Raw genomic sequence first — 6,535 nt, 5'->3', positions numbered from 1 at the left:
AAAGAAGCAAGTCCATCGGTTGTCACCTCAACATCCAGTGATGACAGACCAGGAGGCTGAGATACTGGCTCTGCAATAGCTGGAGATAACAGTCTCTTTAAGGTGTAATTTAAGAAGAAAAAATTTTTCAACTGCCAATTGTCCTGAGATTTTGAGGAGCAGGTCTTCTGTGACATGAGACCGAATCTTCAGTGACACAGTCCAATCATTATCAAAAATTTCAGCTGCTTTATTTGTGAGACAGAATATGGACTACAAATCTTTCAGTATGAGTGTTCATACTGCCTCCTTCCAAATGGTTTTATGTTCACCACCATGCTTCTCAGAGGTCTGCTGCACAGAGAGGTCAATCAAGTCAACCAAGGGTAAAGGACAAAACCAAGGTAATGACAAGAGTTAGTAGAAGAGGGTATTATTAAATGATCAATACTGGAACTCTGAATATGAGAGACTGAGAAGAAATTGATAGCATGGTATTATCACACCTGCTTCCTTCTTTCAGAGACTTATCTACTCAGACTGCAAAAATTACTAAGCAGGAGCTGTTTCTCACTGAGTGTTTACACATCATCTCATCCTGCCAACCTCAGTTGTGATATGCATGTGCTTCTCTGGTAAAATTAAGAGAGACAACTATTTTCAGACTAGTGTGCTATTTTGAGGAGGTTCGTTTTACACACTGAAAAAGAATATATTCCAACCAGCAGCCGAAAAGTGTCCTTAAGAAGTATGTAACAGAACTGGAAATTACAGCTAAGATAAATAAGCTCCTGGTCTACTTCCAGGGACACTAATCATAAAAACCAAGCCCAGATTTAATATAGATGCAACTACTTTGTGGGACACTTTGAAGTCTGCAGCTGATCGAGTTTTAAGCATGTAGGGTCAGTTATGTATGTATTTTTTCCACTGAATTACAACAGCACAAAAATATTCAGTCTCTTGATCAAGAGGTACTCTACAATAGGAAGCACAATATTCAATATGAACCCAGTATCTGGATTCTACTTAGAACATGAATTTTGTCACAGTATTTAAAAGTTTATTTAAGAGACAGAATTTTAGCAAGTTGTATATAGACAAGTGTGAAATTGGCTACTTAAGTTCCATGCTAGCGAAGCATAATCTCAGTTTATTCAGGCAGCCTCTCATGCTCAAACAACTCAGCAGGCAATCTATACAAAGTATGTAACAAATGCCTCTTAAAAAAAAAAAACAAAAAACCACCACCAAAAAAACCCACGGAAGGTTCTTAAAAAACCCAACCAAACACAACAGCCCCACCAAAACCCCATCCCCACCAAAACCTGACAATTTAGAAAACATATCCTTTTAATACATGAGGCAATTTTTCAAACAGTACTTCAAAAGTATGAGAAGCCTGTCAGTGCAAGATGCAGAAATGTTAAGCTGTAAGTGAAGCTACACTGTACAACAATCTTTTAGGCCATGCTGTAGCCCACAGAATAACCCTTTATCAAGAGTTGTATGCTGCTATGTTTTGGGAAAGGGTGTGAAAAGGTAAAGCAAAGGCACAAGCCTCGCCACAATGGCTATATCCTCTAGCATCTTCTCACTGTGAAGGCACAGAGGAAAGTGGAAGTGTTATCAAGAAGTAGTACCTGCTTCTGGGAAATGGAATATGGAAAGTAGCAGCAACTGGAATGATGTTCCTCTGTGAACACTGAACTAAGGAAGCTACAGGGAATGACCACTGTGGGGGCCAGGGTCTGAAAAGGTAGTGAAAATGGGGAGACGAAAAGTTCACCATGAGCTGAGTGTAGAAAGCAGCAAGATCCTGCAGTGAGTTCAGTCCTTCTCAAATGGTTCAGCCATTGAGCAATAACAGAGTACAGAAAGGAATAGACACTGGATGGGATCAGATATACAGCCTGGCCAGGTCAGTGAAGGGGGAAAGGGGAGGGGGAAGAACAGAAGAAAGAAGATAAGCAGGCCCCTTCACTGAGTCATACCAGAGCTACTGCTGCTGGATGGGAGCCAGATTTTAGCTGCAGCTTTTGCCTCTGCTTTTCTTCCCCCCTCTCAGAAAACCAAGAAGTGAAAGCACCAAACTTAGATGTCTACCTGAAATAAATTAAGATTTTGCTGACTGTAAGCTCCTACACTATATTATATTTAGCCTCAGAAAAACTTGTAATCAAAAGTATGCAAAAGTAACTTAAAAACATCCTTTTTTTTGACTGGGTTTTTATGCTGCCCTGAGTAAGATTCTTTCTTGGATCAGTGATTTCATAATGTAAAATACAAAACTCCTCCAAACAAGACAAATACATAAAGTGGCAGTTGAGGACAGCACTTATATTACTCCTTAAACTACAGATTGCTCTTTCCTACATAAATTCCTAATCTGCCTTCTCCAAAGGCCCTCCTGTCAACTGAACACACATTTCTCAGCCTAACACCCTTCAAAAGCAATTTAAAAATGTGCACCTGTATTTGTAAAATTTATCACATATCAGCCTCAAATCACACTCACATCAAAATTATTTTTTTCCTAAAATTTCAGCTGTTTGACAATACTCATTATCACACACCAACAGGTATCTCCTATGTGGTTTATGACTAGTATCCTCAGCTACTTGTGCTTGTTACGTGAAGTGATAATTTAGCAACCTCAGCTTGCTTATTAATGCCTCTCCTAAAATGACACCTAGTTCATTTAGTCTCCCTGATTTTTTTATGAATGGATTTACAGCTTGGTCCTTTCTGCAGTTGAATCAGCACCTGACAGAAACATTCAACTAAGCATTCATGTACATGTTCTGAAGTGGTCAGTGAAATCTTGAGGATAGGCTCCAAGAGCTTGAAATAGCCAAGAGCTAGCAGGAAACAAAACAAAGCTTTAATACCCCCATACACCACAAGAGACCTCATAGTAAACTAATCTTCACAGTACCAGCTAAATGGAAGCAACATGAGATAGCAATCTTCTTCTGAGATCACCTAAATTTAATATAAATTTGGAATGAGGCATAGGGTAACTTACAGTGCTTGATTTGCAAATGGAATTAAATTCCACATACATTTTCAGAGGAATAAAAATAATACAGACATGGCATCCAGTCACTAGTGGGATTCTGTAGGGCTCCATCCTCAGCCCAGCTCTCTTTAACATCTTCATTAACAACTTGGATAAAGGATTTGAAGGAATACTAAGTTTGTGGCAACACTCAATTGGGAGAAGCTGCTGACTCTCTCAAGGGCAGACAGGCCCTGCAGAAAGACCTAGATAAATCAGTGAGATGGGCAACCATCAACCACATGAGGTTTAACAAGGTCAAGTGCTGGATTCTGCACCAGGGACAGAGCAAGCCTGGGTTTGTCTCTAGATCAGGGAACAAGACACTGGAGAGCAACACTGCAGGGAGGGACCTGGGGGTTCTGGACAACAGCAACTTGAACAAGAGTCATTAAGCTATTAGAGAGTATCCAAAGGAGGGCCACAGGGATGGTGAAGGGTCCTGATGGGAAGCCACATGGGGAGCAGCTGAGGTCTGCTTTGTCTGCTCAGCGTGAAGAAGGAGACCCCATTGCAATCTTACAACTTCCTCATGAAGGAAATGCAGGTACAGATCTCTTCACTCTCATGACAGGACTCGAAGAAATGGCATGAAGCTGCATCAAGGAGGGTTTAGGTTTGAAAGGAAAAATATTTTCCTTGCACATGAACAGGCTCCCCAAGGAGTGGTCATAGCACCAAGCCTGACAGAGTTCAAGAAGAATTTGGATAACACTCTCAGGCACATGGTGTGACTCTTGGAATGTCTTGCACAGGGCCTGGAGTTGGATCCTAATGGGTCCCTTCCAACTCAGCATATTCCATATTCAATGACTAAGATCTATGGAATAACCTCTTCCCAAACAAAACTATAAACATACATGACTTTTATGATTACAGATATGTCTTACCTTAAATATATCTCTTTTGAAGCTATAAATTCAGGTACTTACATGGTTGCAAAAATCTTAGGATTCAGATTGGCAACAGGAATGACAATTCAAGAACTGACAATACAACTAAGAGCAATACACTAACAGAAAAATAAATTTTCATTAAGATTTCACTCTAAACAACAGGTCTTGCAATTTTTCAGTCTTTTCCTATTTTTACAAAGAGCATTTACAAAAGTACTAGTTAGCAGACCATACTGCCTGAGAATAGAATGTGACTTTGTTTCATACTTGAGCATTACCTAGTGAATTAAAACCTATTTTTTTATGTAAAAGCAGCAATATTATGAGACTCCCTTAGAGATACAAATACTGGTGTATCAGATAATATCTATGCCCTTGTACAATAAAGCATGAATCCAACACTGCTTTCATTGCATTACCACCATGGCAGTGTTGCAGCATTTCTGAAATTATACTTTTGTCCACGTCACTATGTCAACAGACATGCCAGTCTGCTTAAACAGCTAAAATTGAATGAAATAGCTCAACCAGCTCAGTTCACCTTTTGCTACTGTAATCAGAATTATACTCTTTATTTCACAAAATAACAGAATATAGCAGGCAGATCTTAGGGCTTAAACAAAATTTTGATTCCTTGTCTTTCAAGCTCTTATTATGCAAAGATGTAGGACATCAAGACAGAATTTGTATAGCCTTACCAAATAAAACAAGATTTCTTCCTCAAAAGACATAAAGAAGTTGTCAAATGTTATTGCCAGCACAGTCCATTCTAGAAGCTGATCCTTTCATTACTTTTAATTAAAAAGTCTGGCTTTTTCCTCCCCCAACCACAAGCCACTTTCATTTTATAGATTGTACCAGTAAACCTTTACAAATTAATTGTTGAGTACTGGCTTACATAAAAGCCTTCAAAGGTAACACTGGCAATCCCTGTCATCCACACACCTCACTGAGTGCAGTTCCTCCACAAGATGGGGCAGAAAGCACAGGTGGGTGCCTTCAGGACCACTTTCCTTAGCTGCTGGTGGACACAAGGATACAGCAGTGCCAGATGTTTGACTTTCTGAACATCTGCATAAGCCACTGCCACATACCAATCAAACCCCCTTCGCTCAGCAGGTGACATTTGGAGTCTGTTCTGACCCTGACTCCCAATTACCTGCACAGCTTGGGCACACAGCTATAAACACACTAAGAGTTGTGCAAAGTTAATCATGCTGGAGGTGGAGCAGCCCATCCAGCCATAATAGGCTGCTACCATGGAGGCAACAAGGCAGCAGAGCACCTTTCCTGGAGGCAAGGCACACACATTAAACCCAGTGAGAAAGGGTTATTCCCACCCAGACCAACTCCAGTGAAGAAAAGCATCACACTGCCTGTAAGCCAAACAATAAGGACATCCCATTGTCTCAGACATTATGCTAGAAGTTGTTTTCACTATTTCTTTTTCCTCAAAGAAAAATGTCATTGTAAATGTAAGTGATTACACTTTGTTTTAAATTTCAGCTCTCAAGAAATAGCCTGAGAATCACTGTCAGAGTAATTCTGGCAATGAGTGCTTAGGTCCAACACCTTTGAAGAGAAAGAATTACATTTTTCTGCTTTTCTAAAAAGGAAAAAACCCCAAAAAACAATGCAGAGATGCAGTAAGAAGCTCATGAAGCTTAATAGCAAACATTACTAAAGGTACAAAACATTAAAAAAAATTTAAAAGTTCAAAAAGGAAATAAATGGGATAGACAAGTAACACTGCTTTTGCAGACTCCAGTGAATTGTTTTCTCTAACAAAGTCAAATTAGAAACACTTCTATTATGCAAACTGACATTAAAGTTTATGGCTGGGGAAGCCAGGGATTTCCTACCGTATTCCTAATAGCTGGACAACTAAACTACTTCACTGTTTACTTTATGATGCCACATTCATGATATGGCATAGCCTAAACATTTTCTTAAAAGAAAATAAGCCTTAATGAGTTAACCACACGCATGCACAAAAATCCTGCTACCTGCCAACAACCTCAGGCTCTACATTTTTTAATCATGAAATAGTTACTCCTGCCATTACATAAATATTATTACATAATATCTCCTTTGTATGCAGAATTAGATCTACAATAAAATAGGTCCCACTATTTCAATATTTTATCTATTAATCCCACTCATTCACTTAATAATTTGGAGCTGTAGTTGCATCAGAACACAACAGCTTGAATATGTCACGCTCCTTTGTGCTTAAACAGAAAAGACAGTTAATTCTGGATTTAAAAAAAACAAAACCAAACAAAAAACAAGCCGACAAAAAAGATAACAAAAATAGCTGCTCTACTACAATAACTGCCTGAAGGGAAAGACACCTCTGCTGTGCTCTTTTATTACATGTTTTTGTCTTGCCTAAGATTTAATGTATGTGCATGAATAGATAATTTTCAACATGCCATTCAATAAAATATGCAGAAATACCTTAATTCCCAAGGTCAGCATTACACAGCATAAGTGTAAAGAGATCATAAGCAATGATGCTTACTTACTATGCCTAATATCTCAAAAGCGAGGGGTTTTTCCAATTTAATATTTAACGTATGGGCAAACTACGATACAT

Source organism: Molothrus aeneus, chromosome 3 (assembly GCF_037042795.1).
Source record: "Molothrus aeneus isolate 106 chromosome 3, BPBGC_Maene_1.0, whole genome shotgun sequence".
In the NCBI taxonomy this organism is placed as follows: domain Eukaryota; kingdom Metazoa; phylum Chordata; class Aves; order Passeriformes; family Icteridae; genus Molothrus; species Molothrus aeneus.
This window is presented reverse-complemented; position numbering follows the sequence as displayed.